Source organism: Nelumbo nucifera, chromosome 2 (assembly GCF_055504915.1).
Source record: "Nelumbo nucifera cultivar China Antique chromosome 2, China Antique-T2T, whole genome shotgun sequence".
Classification (NCBI taxonomy): Eukaryota; Viridiplantae; Streptophyta; class Magnoliopsida; order Proteales; family Nelumbonaceae; genus Nelumbo; species Nelumbo nucifera.
This window is the reverse complement of record NC_142650.1, coordinates 83,169,621-83,184,544: the sequence shown is the minus strand read 5'-3', so window position 1 is coordinate 83,184,544 and position 14,924 is coordinate 83,169,621.

The window sequence follows — 14,924 nt, the reverse complement described above, 5'->3', positions numbered from 1 at the left end:
CCCATGTGGCTGATGTGTAGATCAATGCTTGGATCCCACGCCATACAAGGAAGCCCAACTGGGCAGCAGTTTGGAAGGCTTTTTGAGTACATAACCTTAAATGGGCCTTAAGCCCATTTCGAACTAGGCTGATTTGATCAGTCATTTAAAGGGGGCGAATTCTGAAGTGGGTCAGCTAAAAGGATTGGGCTTAGACCCTATCCACTCAGAGAGTCCAAGATCTAAATGAGATTTAGATCTGGAAACCTCCTAATTAGATTAGGAGATAGTTGATATGATCTGCAGATAAGATAAGGATTATCCCTTATCACTAAGGGACTTCTAACCCAAATATGATTTGGATTAGCAACTCCTAATCTGATTAGGAGCTGATCCCTTTGAGATTATAAAAGGGGAAGGGGGCAGCAGCCTTTTACATGATCAATAGTATTCTTCTCTTTGAAGAAAGAGAGGTTGAGAGATTTCCTGCATACTGCGAATTCTCTCTTGCAGCCACCTTCCTGCCATTGCCATTCCTTCAGTTCGATCTCCAGTTCTTGGGAGCAATCAAGATTTGATCTTGATCTCAATCTTTTGAGAAAAGATTGGTTGGAGCTGTACTCACAAGCCGTCCAGTTGATTCTTGTGAAGGGTCATGTTCTTTTGAAGAACATTGTTGATTTTGCTCCATCCTTCACTGCGACATTTTCAGTGGGAGCAGATTTTGGATCCTTCCCTGGGCGTGAACACCTCCATTGGGAGATAGTATTTCTCTGTATCAGGTATAATCCTCCCCCACTCCTTTTGGTTCCGATCTGGTTCAGTTTATGGTTCAAGATTGATCATTGAAAATATGATTTTCTAAATAGGGAATACGATTCCCAGCTGAAGGGAGAGATAAATTTTTGAAATTCGCCTCTTATTCCGCAATCTTTGGGCGTCCATAGGATGGATCTCTCATCCCTTCAGGGTGATCACATCAGTCCAACTCGAAAGGGGCTTTTGGCCCATTAAGTGTTCAGTGCTTAATTTGTTTCCAATCTGCTGCCCAGTTGGGCTTCTTTGTATGGCATGGGACCCAAGCATTGATCTACACACCAGCCACATGGGTTCAGCTCGGCCTTTATTACAAGGCCCAGCCGAATTCATTGAAAAGCTCAGTGAACCCCTAAGCCCATCACATGGACCCTATGGGCCCAACACTTACATTAAGTGGTCCCTGGGCCAAGCCATCTTATAAAAACCCAGGGACTGTGGGCAGGTGCAAGATTAGCCCATCAGGTACTATCCTAAATGGTCTTACACTTAATCTCTCAGCCCTTAATGATCAAGCACTGCCCGACAAGAGAGGACCTCTCCCTCGGCTGCAAGGAACAGTGCCGCACTCTCCAACGATTGAAATCAACTGCCGGCAGTTTAGTTTCCATCAGAGAGAGTGCATTCCCGATCATTACCCTTTGTCCGACAAAGGGGCTGATCCTGTCACTATGATCACCCACTCAGATGAGTTCTCAGACTGTCCCAACATACCTAGGTTTTGATCCCCATCTTAGGATCTCACTGATTGGTATATCAAAGACAGCCCGATTCGATACCTAGTGAAGTGTCATAATCGAGTCTAGGGGTTAGGTGTAACTTTCCAGTTTTGCCCATCTATCTCTAAGGTCCAGGGCAATACTGGAAATCTGGTCCGGTTCAAGGATTCGAGTAATCCCATACTGCATGTGCCTTGGGTCTCACCCTGGTGACCAAGACAAGCCATCCCAACACTTGGTGGCACACCGGTATCAGCCTTGGCAGGATAAATCTCCCCAGACTTATCCAATGGCTGTGAACATTTAAAACTAACACGAGTCTCTATAAGTGTCTAGTTTTAGGGTCTTACATAGAATCATACCAAACAACATGAATCAAACATGTACTTTATTTATTTACACTAAATAACAAAAGTACATCAAATCGGATTGAAGCTAAGGGCATACAAAACTATCTAACAAGGAGTTTTTCTTCATTGGGAGTTTAGTTCTCAAATAGATAATGCCTAGATTAGATCTAATCTACTCCTATCTCTTAACTGGTAATCTTAATCTCTTTTATCTTTCTAGAAATACAACAGAAAATTGAATCTGACAGGACTCTTTGATGATTCTTATTCATGCATGTTAAATTCGTGTTGGGCTTTCTCAACGAATTGGGCTGCTGCAAGGATTCTCTATGAACTGGGCTTCTGCTGCGAACTGGGCTTCTCTACAAATTGGATTAGACTTCGGTTTCGATTTTGACCTCGATGAAGTCCGAATATACAAAACTCAAAACATGGAATCTGTAGAGTTTTTCCTTATCTTTTCAATGCATCTTGAATCATCTCAATCGGAGTTCGGATGGGAGAGTTATGCCCAGGTTACCGCATGGTGCCGAGACTGTGCAAAATTACCCGATTAGCCTTGTTTTTTACCTAACGCCTTTTTTCGTGCCCCAAATCGAAATACAAGAATAGTGAGTCCAATTAGGTACTAAATAAGCGTAAAAGACTAAATATTATGGAATAAAAATATGATAATTTTTATTCTCATCAGTGCTAAAAGCGAACTAGTCTTTCATTCGTTTCTTTTTTCTCTTTCTTTTTTTCTTTTTCTTTTTTTTTTAAGTTGGTGGTGAGATGCCAATGTCCTTTGAGATCGATTTATGTGTTTTGTCGAGCTAGATAAACTGGGAGCCAACCTTCTTGGATCAGTTTTGGTGTTGTTGTCGTGCTTCGAGGTCGGCTTGATGAGGCTTTAGCTAAATGCAGTATAGCTTTCCCTTAGGACTCAGTTTGAGCAGGTCGCCGAGGCGGATAGTCATTCTATTGTAATCTTAAATGCAATTGCTTCTATGTCGTCACTTTGAGATTGGTTTCCCTAGGTAGGTGCTCCTAGAACTACTGGCTACTCACTCCTACTAGAGTCATGGGAGGCTTACCTTAAGGGATCGGCTCTACTGTCTGTGGGTCGCCTATTCTCATGGGAACCATGAAGGGCTGGACCTATGAGACTGGTTTCACATTTAGTTTGCTTCCAACTCTCAGGGGTGCCATGAAGAGCTCGATTAGCAGTGAGGCTTCGCAGTTCGGGCTGGAGACAGTTTGGGCTAGATCGCTGAGGCTCGCCAGGGCTGGTTGTTCATTTCTGTTATGCTTGTGAGTTTTGTTTATGTGTATGTTACTCTCTGTGTTGGATGGTAGGTTGATGCCATGACTACACTACATCAGCCCTTGGAGATGCCGGTCGTCTACTCTTATGAGAAGCCACAGGGAGCTCAACCTGTGGGGGCAGCTCTACTAACTATAGCTTGTGAACTCGCACGGGAGTCTTGAAAGGCTCAACCCGCAAGGGCATTCACATAGTCCATACGCCGCTGACTTCCACGGGAGTTGCAAAGGGCTTAACCTATAGGGAGACCTCACGAAGAGAGCTAATGAGGCTCATCCGAGGTGAACTAAGGTCGGCAAAGCTGCTCGGTCTGTTGGCCATCAACTCCCACGGGAGCCACGAAGGGCTCAACCTGCGGGGGCGGCCTTACTCCGAGGTGCCTGTCACCGGAGAACTGGTTGTTGAGGTCATTCTGCTTATGATTATTGTTTGAATGTGCTGAACTTCTCCTCCCATGTCCACTTCTGGAGATCCATGCTTCATCTCATAAAACTGTCACGCTTCAATCCTGGTGGGAACCATTGATGGCTCTACCGCAGGGAAGCGGGGCGTTCGCATGTGGTAGCAGTGTGTTTGCCTGGGGTAGTGGGAGTGCCGAGTTTGGTGCGGTTGCTACTCCAAGAAGTGCGAGGGGCACTGGTTTTCCTTGATTGTCATAGAGGGGTTTCCAAGGTTAGGTGTAAAAGACCATTACATGATTGATTATCTGATGGGCTTTATCTTGTTAGATAGCATATGCCCATAGCTCTAATCAAACTAACGTACATAAACATTTATTTGTAAATGAATATAATGCATTAATTGTTTCATGTTGATATTGGTATGTAATGATGCGCAATCTGGCAGCTCCCCTGCTATCTAATGACTCAGAAGCTGATTTGGATGGTTCCCTTGTCTGTGCCGAGCTGTTTTGTCTACAAGAGAAATAGAGTTAGGGTGGCTAGGTGTCTTTACCCGGGGAGGGCACGCTGATGCTTAAGTTAAAGAGTATTTTGAAAGTATTTTAGAAAGTGAGAGATTTTGAGAGCTTGTAATCATTCATACCTTCTCTTAGGAAATAAGTGCCTTTTATAGGCCTTAGTTCTCAGGGTCTCCTTGGAAATGAGACGGAGCTCTTTGAGGAGTTGTTTCCTTCTTTTCTGGCACATTAATGTGTCAGTTGCGAGATCCTTGTGAGGGTTACAATCTGTCTAAGTAAGGTTGAGGTGCGTGACACGGTGAGCCGTTCTAACGGTCATGCTATCGGCGCCTTTGGTAGCAAACTGCTAGGGATGGTTAGCGAGCTATTCCTTGCAGGTCGCATTAGGCATCTCAGCTTGGCCGAATCCTATAACAAGTCATCGTAATCTTATGGGGTCTGCCAACTCGGCCTTGCCGAGGTGGAGGTCGACCTTAGCGAGGTGCTCCAAGCTAAGCCACGTGTCGCTGTATGATTAGGAAGACCAAATTACCCCTCATCAGCATGTATTTGTGTATTACCCCTTAAACTGGACACTTATGAGACTTGTGTTAATTTAGAATATTCTCGGCCATTGAATAAAACTTAGGGAGTTTATCTTCACAATGCCGACATTGGTGTGTGATGAGACTTAGAAGAACCTTATTTTGTCCCCTTAATTTCATCATTTTACACTACTTTAGCACTTAAATGCACTCATTACTCTTGTATTTCGATTCAGGGCAATAAAGAAGGCAATTGGAAGGAAACATGCCAATTCGGGTGATTTTGCACAATTTCGGCGACAGCCAGTGATCTGGGCCTAACTCACAATTCCGGACTCCGAATTGGGCAATTCAAGAAGAATTAGAAAGAAGAAAGAAAGGCCCACAACTTTTATGTTTTGGGTTTTGACTGATTCGGTCCGCATCGAGTACGAAACCGGGCCCGAAGTCGGAGCAAGTTCGCAGCCAGGCCCATTTAACAGTTGAAGCCCAACTCGCAGAAGAACCTGGAAGCAGCCCAAGTAGCAGAGAAGCCCAACTCGGATGCAAGAGTCTAGAGTCCTAATTCGAATGTAATCCCCCAAGAGGGAGAGAGTCTTATTAGATATAAACTTTGAATGTAATCCTATAAGGATAACAAGGTTGGGGATTAGATAAGAGATATGATAGGATTAGTTCAAAGAAGATCAAGACTTTCTAAAGATAAGATGATCTCCTAGAAGGAGTTGGAAAACAGCCCTCTCTTTTGGCTATATAAAAAGGGGGGCGAACCAGCTTTAACATCACTCAATCCAAGATCCAAGAGATCATCAAGAGGCCAAGAAGCTCAAGAAAGCAGTTCGGCTATGGAGAAGAAAGGCATGGAGATTGCGCAGATCATGAGTAGCTAAGCTTTTTTTTTCTGGTTCAAGGGGGGAGGTTCGGTTGTGTCATTGTGAGATTCTGTAGTTACTTTATTTTCTTGCTTTCTAATTCAATTATTCATTGATTCTTGTGCATATTTTTAATGGATGTTGATGTTAATTAGTTTGACAAACTAAATTAATGTTGGTCTTCCTACTGCTATCCATGATTTCGGTGATCCGTAATTGTCATGAATAATGGTGCAAGTAGCAATTAGGTTGATTTCTTTTTGGGTCAATTGTTCGTGATAGCCTTTGACCAATATTTTAACATGATTCAACCTAAAGGAATCGATGGAACAAGATTCAGTAATTGCAGCTATCTCAATTATTGTTATTTTGGTTTAACTGTTTTCACAAATCTTAATGCTATCATTGTTTAATATGGACGCTATCGTACCTAGTTAAGTGGTGATAAGTGTTGATCGAATGTTGGGTTTGGTCAACTGAATTAGGAAAACACAAGGTTTATTATGGCTATCCTAATAAATCTAAGGTTAAATGCTTGAATAGCAAGAATGCTGAAATGTACTGAGGATCGATGGCCAATCGATTCAACCCGAACCCTTGAACCAGAATTCGGTAAGACTGATTTTCTCTTGTTTAAGTTGCAATTTATTTTCTTTTCTTTTAATTTCAGTATTTAAATTCTCTCACTCAATTACATTACCCATTCGGCTAAGAGATTATTGATTTGCTCCCTGTGGGATTCGACCTAGAACCACTTTTATTGCAAATATTTTATTGTGGGACTAGTATTAATTTTGAGGGCTTCGACAAACCCATCAAAATTTTGGCGCCGTTGCCGGGGAGCAACGTTAATTTCTTAGCTATTACCTTCTTTTGTTAACCTTCTTGTTTATGACTCGTGCTTCTCAACGAGGTGAAATTCAGTACAACCCCGAAATTGAGAGGACCACCCGTCATCTAAGGAAGGAGGCAAAGCAAAGGAATGATCGTTCACCTAAAAGGGTGGACTCAGATTTTGATCTACCCACTTGTGATTTTCCCATCTTCGAAGAAGTAGAAAGAATGGTTGACAGAGAGAGAACATTAAGGGAGTTGGCTGCACCGATTATAAGCCAACAACCCTTATGCATCACGTACCCCACTCTTGAGGTAGCATTTGAACTCAAATCTGGTTTGATTCAATTATTGCCTCTGTTTCATGGTTTCCCAGGTGAGGACCCTCACAAAACATCTAAAGGAATTTCATGTCGTCTATTCAAGCATGAAACCCCACGGTATGACCGAGGACCAGGTAAAACTCATAGCCTTTCCATTTACTTTAAGAGATAAAGCAAAGGATTGGTTGTATATTCTCCCTCCCGGTTCAGTACGCACATCGGATGAAATGAATATGATATTTTTAGATAAATATTTTCTTGCGTCTCGGGCTGCAAATATAAGAAAAGAAATATATGGAGTTCGACAGTTTGGTGGTGAGACATTATATGAATATTGAGAAAGGTTTAAGCAACTTGTTGCTAGTTGTCCCCACCACCAAATTCCTGAACAATTGTTAATCCAATACTTCTATGAAGGGCTTCAGCCTATGGATAGAAGTATGGTCGATGCAGCTAGTGGAGGAGCTCTAGTGAACAAGACACCTGAAGCGGCCAGGGAATTAATCTCCAATATGGCCAAAAATTCTCAGCAATTCGGTACAAGGACAGAAGGTACCATTAGAAGGGTTAACGAGGTAAGCCATGCAAATTTAGAAAACCAGATTTCTGATTTAACTGCTTTTGTTAAGCAGCTCGCAGTAGGACAGTTACAAACTGCCAGGGTGTGTGGTATCTGTTCGATCCCTGGACATCCTACGAACATGTGTCCATCACTACAAGATGGCCCGATGCAGCAAGTTAATGCCGTGGGAGGATTCACGGGCCAGCCCCAATGAAAGTATGATCCTTACTCCAATCATTACAATCCGGGGTGGAGAGATCATCCAAACTTAAGCTACGGGACCCAAGGAGGACAGCAGAAATATCAGCCCCAATTTTTTAGTCGACAGCCCCAGTTTTCAACACCCATCACAACACAAGGCCAACCCCCAAATTCAGGTATGTCTTTGGATGATATAGTTAAGGCTCTCGCTACTAATACTCAGCAATTTCAGCAAGAAACGAGAGCTAGCATTCAGAATTTGGGGAACCAAATTAGCCAACTTGCCACTTCCATCAGCAAGTTGGAGGCGCAGAACTCCGGGAAACTACCCTCACAAATGGTAGTTAATCCGAAAGAGAAAGCAAGTGCGGTGGTGTTGAGGAGTGGAAGAGAGTTGTAGTCCCAACCAAGTTCATCATCGAAGGCAGCCAAGGAAGAGGAAGGACAAGGGTCAAACAACAGCCCCATTGAGGTAAAATTGGACCCCCCCCTCTCCCTAAGGTTACTAATGTTGTACCACCTTTTCCTAGCAAGTTGGCAAGTTCAAAGAAAGAGGAATATGAACAAGAAGTGTTAGAAACCTTTAGGAAGGTGGAGATCAACATTCCCTTGCTAGATGCAATAAAACAAATCCCTAAATATGCAAAATTTTTGAAAGAGTTATGCACCAACAAGAGAAGGCTGCGAATTGATGAAAAGGTAAGAGTGGGAGAGAACATTTCAGCCGTGATCAAGAGGACCCTGCCAGAAAAGCGTGCTGATCCAGGTATGTTTACCCTACCCTGTGTGATTGGCAATAAACGAATCGAGCGTGCCATGCTGGACTTAGGTGCATCTATTAATGTCATGCCATACTCGATTTACTGTGCATTGAGACTAGGTCCTTTAAAAGAGACTAGAGCTGTTATTCAATTGGCTGATCGTTCTAATGCATACCCAGAAGGGATTGTTGAGGATGTATTAGTGCAGATTTAATGATTTGATCTTTCCAGCTGATTTTTACATCCTGAAGATGGAAGAAGACACAACCACGAGTTCAGCCCCACTTCTATTAGGTCGGCCATTCATGAAAATGGCCAGGACCAAAATAGATGTGGACGAGGGTACCCTCTCTGTCGAGTTTGACGGAGAGATTGTAAAATTTAATATTTTTGATGCAATGAAATATCCTAGTGAGTGTCATTCGATCTGCTCTATTGATACTACCGATTCGATTGTGCAGGAAGTCTTTGGAGAGAAGGACATGGACGATGAGCTGGAATATAAGGCACAATCGGACAGGGAGGAGGAGAACGATGCATCCTATGATACTTCAGAACCTGAACAAGAGGTAAGTACTTCTGATGTTCAATCGAAAGTTTCTCACACAAGGCTGCTGCCCTCTGTTTTGCAGGCTCCAGAGCTGGAACTAAAGACCCTACTTGATCACCTAAAATATGCCTACTTGGGCGAAAAAGAAACACTGCCTGTGATCATTGCAAAAGGGTTGACTGAGGAGCAAGAGGAGAGGCTCATCAAAGTCCTAAAAGACCATAAGGAGGCGATTGGCTGGACCCTAGCCGACATAAAAGGGGTCAGCCCCTCGATTTGCATGCATAGGATCCTTTTGGAAGATGATGCCAAACCGGTTAGAGAACCACAAAGGAAACTCAACCCGGTAATGAAAGAGGTAGTAATGAAAGAGGTGCTTAAACTGTTAGATGAAGGGATAATTTATCCAATTTCAGACAACAAATGGGTAAGTCCTATTCATGTTGTGCCTAAGAAAACTGGGATGACTGTAGTAAAAAATAAAAATAATGAACTAATTCCCATGAGGGTTCAAGGTGGCTGGCGAATGGTAATAGATTTTCGAAAATTCAACTTGGCCACTCGAAAGGACCATTTTCCCCTACCCTTCATTGATCAGATGCTAGAGAGGCTGGCTGGTAAGGCTTTCTTCTGTTTTCTCAATGGATTCTCTAGGTATTATCAGATTGTTATTGCATAGGAGGACCAAGAGAAAATGACATTTACTTGTCCATTTGGCACTTTTGCCTACAGACGAATGCCCTTTGGTTTGTGTAACGCTCCGAGCACTTTTCAAAGATGCATGATGAGCATATTTTCTAATTTTATTGAAAAATGCATTGAAGTGTTCATGGATGATTTTACTGTTTATGGTGATTCGTTTGATGACTACTTGAATAGTTTAAGTAAAATTCTGAATAGGTGTGTGGAAACAAATCTTGTCTTAAACTATGAAAAATGTCATTTTATGGTGAAGGAGGGTATTGTGTTGGGACATGTAGTTTCAGCCAGAAGAATAGAAGTCGACAAGGCAAAAATTGATTTGATTGTGAGTTTACCTTACCCTACAAATGTTAGGGAGGTTCATTCTTTTCTTGGACATGCAGGCTTTTATTGTAGGTTCATCAAAGATTTTTCAAAAATTGCCCTGCCATTGTCCAGTTTGCTGCAAAAAGATGTGCCTTTCGATTTTGATGATGAGTGCAAGGAAGCATTTAACAAGCTTAAAAATTTATTAACCATTGCACCCATCATTCAACCACCCGATTGGAACTTGCCCTTTGAGATCATGACTGATGCAAGCAATTATGCAGTAGGGGCTGTTAGGAATGTTGACTCCGGTCAAAGTATGGCTGTCACAACAGTTCTCCATGAAAGATCTTGGAGAAGCTTCATATATACTGGGTCTTCGACTCTATAGAGATAGATCGAAGTGGATAATTTACACCCGGCAGACCTCCTCCAGCCTCTTTCACTTCCAACACAGATCTGGGCTGATATCTCCATGGACTTCATTGAGGGCCTGCCCAAGGTCGGCGGGAAATCAGCCTTATTCGTGGTGGTGGATCGTTTCTCCAAGTATGCTCATTTCATTCCCTTATCCCACCCATATAGCGCAGTTTCGGTTGCCCACGTCTTCTTCACACATATTTTCCGCTTGCATGGGCTACCCGAATCCATCGTCAGTGACAGGGACCCAGTCTTTACCAACACCTTCTGGAAGGAGCTATTTCGATTGCAGGGTACAACCCTAGCTTTTTCATCCGCCTACCATCCGTAGATGGACGAGCAAACGGAGGTCGTAAACCGTACCATAGAGATGTACCTCCATTGTTTTGTGGGTGACCAACCACGGCGTTGGGTGGATTGCCTTCCATGAGCCGAATACTGCTACAACACGGCTTATCACTCCTCGCTTGGCATGACTCCATTCCGGGTTGTCTATGGTCGGGAACCCCCCCGCCTACTATCCTACGAACCCGGTTCGACACGGCTGGAAGAAATCAATCGTAGTTTACAAGATCGTGATGCCCTCCTGGCTGAAGTCACTCTCCGCTTACAACAGGCTCAGACACGCATGAAGAATGTCTACGATCAGTGCCATAGAGAATTAACTTTCGAGCCCGGATAGTTCGTGTGGTTAAAGCTCTAACCCTATCGGCAACACTCTCTCAAAGGAAGATCTCCCCCTAAACTGGCCCCCAAGTTTTACGAACCCTTCAAGGTATTACGGCGAATCGGGAAAGTTGCATATCAGCTTGAGCTACCAGAGCACAGCAAACTCCATGATACCTTCCACGTGTCCTTGCTCAAGCCATTTACAGGAACCCCTCCTGATGAGGTCCCTTCCCTTCCGCCCTTAAGAGACGGCAGACCCATTCTACGACCTCGAGCTCTGGTTCGATCCCGCGCCAATCGGGGTACTCTCGAAGTCCTAGTGGAATGGGACGACCTACCATCAGCTGAGGCCACCTGGATTCCCTGGACTGTTCTGCAAGACGCCTACCCAGATCTCGAGCTTGGGGACAAGCTCGTCGCCCAGGAGGGGTGTAATGTTGTGGATGCGTTCATAGGGAGGACGTACAGCCGCCGACAGCAGCAGTGAGGAGGGGCCCTAAAGGCGGCAGCTTATCTCATCAGCTCTCAGCTCATCTTATCTTATTCTTAATAGTTTTCCTTATCTTCTAGAGTTTGATTTACCTATTAGAAGTAGGAGTCTGTTTGATCTTAAAAGTTTGATTTATCCTTATCTGTGAGTAGTCGAATTCTACTGGGAGTCTTCCCACACCTCCTGTAATCTCCTATTTAAGGAGCTGCAAATTGAGAATAAAGCATTCAGTTTTCAGTCAAGAAAGAGTTTAGGAGAGTTAGGGTGATCTCTTGAACAAATCACCCATAGTTCGCCACGATAGGGTCTGCACGCAAAGGGAGGGGCAAGGGGAAGCTAGAAGTTTTCCCTATGGACCGACCCGTGACGAGATCCTATGCCCGAGCCCATAACATGACCTTGACCTTCCTATTGCTCATAGGAAAGGTGTTAGATTGTACACCACTAAACACCACATTTCCAACTTTGTTTCCCATGAGAACATTTCACCCTCTTTTTGTGCTTTTCTTACTTCTATTGACAGTGTCCCTATCCCCATGAATGTGGCAAAAGCTCTTTTAGTACCTGAATAGACAGATGCCATGAAGGAATAAATTAATGCCCTTCATAAAAATGGCACATGGGAACTTGTAGATCTTCCTAAGGGAAAGGATCCAGTTGGATGTAAATGGGTGTTCACCGTCAAACATAGGGTTGATGGCACGGTGAAGATGTATAAAGCTCGTTTAGTGGCAAAGGGGTTTACACAAGTGTACGGAGTTGATTATGCAGAAACTTTTGCTCTTGTTGCCAAGATGAACTCCATTAGAGTTCTATTCTCTCTGCTACTAACCTGGATTGGGATCTACATCAGCTTGATATCAAGAATGCATTCTTGAATGGTGATCTTGAAGAGGAAGTTTACATGATACAACCCCCTAGTTTCCAAGCTCAAGGCAATGAACAGAAGGTGTGCAAGTTGAAGAAGTCTTTATACGGACTGAAACAATCACCAAGAGCTTGGTTTAGCAAATTCCGTGTTGCGGTTCAACATAAAGGATACAAACAATGTCAATCAGATCACACATAGTTTGTGAAAAGAGAAGGTAAAATTACTGCTTTAATAGTATATGTTGATGATATAATTGTTACTGATGACTGGAAGGATGAAATCCAGAGGTTGAAGAGTTTTCTTGCCACACAGTTTGAAGTAAAGGATCTAGGACCTCCCAGATACTTCCTTGGAATTGAAGTTGCCCGCTCAAAAAGGGGTATCTTCATTTCCCAAAGGAAATATGTCCTAGATTTACTTCAGGACACTAGAAAGATGGGAGTGAAGCCAGTTAACTCTCTCATTGATCCCAACCATAAATTAGGTGACAGCCAAGGAGAACCTATCAAGGATGTAAAACAGTTTCAGAGACTTGTAGGGAGATTGTTATATCTCTCTATGACCCGCCCAGACATTGCATATGTTGTTGGTGTCCTTAGCCAGTTCATGCATGCACCTAAGTCCACTCATCTTGAAGCAGTAGAAAGAATCCTCTGATATCTTAAAAGGTTTCCTGGTGTTGGCTTGTTATTTCAAAGACACGGGCATTTGAAAGTTGAAGTATATACTGATGCAGATTGGACTGGATCTCAAAATGACAGAAAGTCTACTAGTGGCTACTGCACCTTTATAGAAGGAAACCTTGTTACCCGGAGAAGTAAAAAGCAAAGTGTGGTGGCTAGATCCAGTGCTGAAGCTGAATATCGTGCAATGGCTCACGGAGTGGCTGAAAGTATGTGGATAAAGAATCTGTTGGGTGAGTTGGGTTTCCTAGTGGACAAGCCTATGACCCTATTCTATGATAACAAAACAGCCATAAACATTGCTGCTAACCCAGTGCTACATGATAGAACAAAACACATCGAAGTCGACAAGCATTTTATTAGAGAGAGTCATCACAGGCGAAGTATGTACTCCCTATATCAGCTCTGAGAACCAACTTGCAGACATCTTTACAAAAAAACTACACCACTCAAGACATCATGATCTTTGTGACAAGTTGGGCATGATTGATATCTATGCTCCAACTTGAGGGGGAGTGTTAATAGATGTTATTTTATATATGTATGGTATCGTAGGGGTACTTTTGTAATTTCTTTCTTATTTTTAAGTTGTACAGTCACCCTAGTATAAATAATAACATACTACACGCCTACAGTATTCTTTTTGTCTCTCAGTCCTCTCGTCTCTCCTCTTCTCTCTCCCTTTCTCTTGTACAACACCTTTTAACTTACATTTTCTTTAAAATACATGCATAATAATGTAATATGTATAATAAATAATCATTAATTAGCATAAGTAAAGAGGTGGATTAGTGGTAGTTAAGTAATTTATGAAAATAAGAGGCCTTGGGTTCAAATCTTGTTAACAACATTTTAAAATTTCACTTATGTATGGACCTAGGCGGTTTCATGAAACTGGGACTAGTTATGGTTTTCCAGTTCAACCGTCCAACCAACGGGTTTTGAGCAAGTCCAGCTATTGGGGTATGACCAAACCGATCAAAGCCCCAGGTCACAATTCAACCGGTTCAACAAGCTGGTCCGATCTGATTTTCTAAACACTAGTCACCTTAGGTCATGGGTGCCGGCCTAAAAGACAGACCGCCACCTTAGGGACCCGGTCCGACCATTCACCAATCGGCGGTTTTTTAAGAGAACCGTCGGCCTAGATAATGTAAGGCAGTGGTCCACACCGTCGAGACAGGATATGTTGAACTGACTGTCGGCCTAGGTATTGAGCCAGTAGTCAAAACCATCGGCTTAAATCCATTTGTCGTTTCAATAAACCGCCACCATTGAAAAACTACATAATCAAATCCGGAAGTTTTAACTACCAGCTTAGACTAAAGCCAAAGGCAGTTGTTTCTATGACCGCTGGCTTAGATTTTTTTTTTAAATAATAATAGCGGTGTGCACATGCTTTAACCTATAGCATATTAGCAGTCTCTGAAATTCCTGTCTAAATCATTGAACTAATTTTGTACTAAAGTCTTAATCATTGAACTGATTTTGTACAAAAAATGCATGCGATACATTGTGGGCTTGGACCAACTCGAGTTCTCAATTAATAGCCAGCTCAAATTCCCTTTATTGGATTGAGTTGGTCTGATTCTGCTACAGCCCGGCCCAACTTGTACCCCTTGTTACATTGACAAACAGTCATCAATGGAGGTTATGGAACTTGAAGAGCAGCAGAGTAGGACAGCAGTTTGGGCGCCCAACTATCCAATTCATTTGATATTTTCTGCTTGAATCCACAAAAATTGCTTCGCACAGCATCATTCCTCACTCCTATCCCCAGCTTTGTAGACCCTTTAAGATAGGTCCCAGGATGTGGAAAGCTCGCATGACTGCTTTTTGATGAATAAACAATCGCCTTGTTCCCCTCAATGAATTCCAAGTTCCAAGCATCCACCCACTCTCCTCCACTGTGTTTCACATGAACATACAGTTCTGCACTCTCTATGTTGCCATACTTGATTTAGGGTTAGAAATAGATGATTGTTTGCATCATTGTGAATTTTGATGCATGAGTTTACAAGATGATAACAATAATTAAACCAAATAAATAACAAACCAAACCGGATT